The sequence below is a fragment of the Corvus kubaryi genome, unplaced genomic scaffold (genome assembly GCF_017639235.1).
Source record: "Corvus kubaryi isolate FWS band 111438036 unplaced genomic scaffold, C.kubaryi_AGA036_p1.0 36899, whole genome shotgun sequence".
Lineage (NCBI taxonomy): Eukaryota > Metazoa > Chordata > Aves > Passeriformes > Corvidae > Corvus > Corvus kubaryi.
The window spans coordinates 34,844-37,039 of record NW_024580977.1 but is presented as its reverse complement, the minus strand read 5'-3'; positions in this window follow the sequence as shown (position 1 = coordinate 37,039).

Sequence of the window (2,196 nt, the reverse complement as noted above, 5' to 3'; positions counted from 1 at the left end):
CTCCCAGTAAGGATCAGCATCCCACTGTTCCCAGTAAGGATCACTGTCCCAGTGCTCCCAGTAAGGATCAGCATCCCACTGTTCCCAGCGCCAGGACTGAGCCCGGCCATCCCAGCTGTCCCCAGGCCGGGGGAGGGGACCCAGCTGTTCCCCAGGAGCCGCCCGCATTCCCGGGAATGGCAACCGAGCCGTGAGAGGGCAGCTGGGAACGGCAGCAGGTGCCGGTGGCTGCGGAATTCCAGCCTGTGCCGGGAAAACCTGGAGCTGGCACCGAGGGACACGGCCAGGGGGACACCTGGGTCCTGCAGAGCCACCAGAATCCCTGGATGGGGCTGAGGGCAGCGGGAAGGGGCCCAGGGACACCTCCTGCAGCCGGAGCAGAGGGATGGGATCTGGAGTGGGATGAGCCGGGAATGAAGAGCTGGAGGGACCCCTGGGACACCCAGAATGCCGACTGTTCCTGTTGCAGCTGTTCCTTGTATCCATCCGTCCATCCATGGATCCATGGATCCATCCATCCACCCATCCATGGATCCATGGATCCATCCATCCATCCATCCATGGATCCATGGATCCATCCATCTGTCCATGGATCCATCCATCCATCCATCCATCCATCCATGGATCCATCCATCCATCCACGGATCCATCCCTCCATGGATCCATCCATCCCTCCATGGATCCATCCATCCATGGATCCATCCATCTGTCCATGGATCCATCCATCCATCCATGGATCCATCCATCCCTCCATGGATCCATCCATCCATGGATCCATCCATCCAGCCATGGATCCCTCCCTCCACCCATCCGTGGATCCATGGATCCATCCATCCATCCATCCATGGATCCATTCATCATCCATCCCTCCATCCCTCCATCCATCCCTCCATCCCTCCCTCCATCCCTCCATCCCTCCATCCATCCATCCATGGATCCATCCATCCATCCCTCCATCCATGGATCCATGGATCCCTCCATCCATCCCTCCATCCATCCATGCCTCCCTCCCTCCATCCCTCTCTCCTCCCACATCCCAAAATCCCCTCTGCTCCGTCTCCCCCCGCTCCCACTTTCCCCCCACCCCGGAAAAGTGGGATGTCATTCCATGGATGGGGTACTGGAACAATGTGAGAGCCCCCATGGGATCCCAAGGATTGGGGACTCCCAGGATTCCCCATTCCCAGCAGGATTGGGGGGGGGGGGGGGTTGGATGTGGGGCCGCACCCTGAGTGCCCCCCTTTATTCCCACATCCCCCCAATATTCCTGCGTCATTCCCAAAGGGATTTGCATCCACACTGGGATCCCTCCTGGATTTTTTGGGGTGGTGGTGGGGGGGGTGGCTGATTCCCCCCTTCCCCAGCGCCTCCCGCAGCCGGGGGGGTCGGGATGGAGTCATGGAAAATCCCGGCGCCGGCCAAGCTCCCTGTTTGCGCCAAAACTGGCAATTTTTCCTTGGATTCTGGGGCCTCGCCAGCCCCTTCCCGGCCCCCCCCGCCAGCCCTCCCCTCTCCCTGGAAAAGGGGGGCCCCCAGCAGGAAGGGGGGTCCTGAGCCCATGGATAAGGTGGGATATCCCGGGAATGGGATATCCCAAAGGGGGTGGTCCCACCTTTGGGAGGGGGCACCGGCTCCAGCGGGAATGAAAAGTCCCACAAGGATTTTAGGATGGATTTGTGTCCCAAAATGGGCAGGGCTTTTGGGCCGGGTCCTTGCCGGGAAAGGAGGATCCTGGTCCAGGCACGGAATTCCCTCCCGGAGCATCCAGGGGGTCCTGAGCCCACCTGAGGAGGGACAGAGCCCCCGGCCCCGGGCAGGATTCCAAAGGATCCCTGGGATGGGGATGTGGGATATGGGATGTGGGATATGGAATATGGGATATGGGATATGGGATATGGGATGGGGATGTGGGATGGGGATATGGGGATATGGGATATGGGATGTGGGATGTGGGATATGGGATGTGAAATGTGGGATGGGAACGTGGGATGGGAATGGGGATGCAGGGCAGGAATGAGGGATGCAGGGATGGATCCAGTCCCTTCCGCCTGGGAGCTGCTGATTCCGTCCGTCCCAGAAATCCCATTCCCGGCTCTTGGATCCACACCCAGCCCGAGCCACCAGCCCCGGTGCTCGGGAAAAATTGGGAAAAACTCCTAAACCTCTCAAAACCTGGGATGGTTTTTCCTGGCCCGG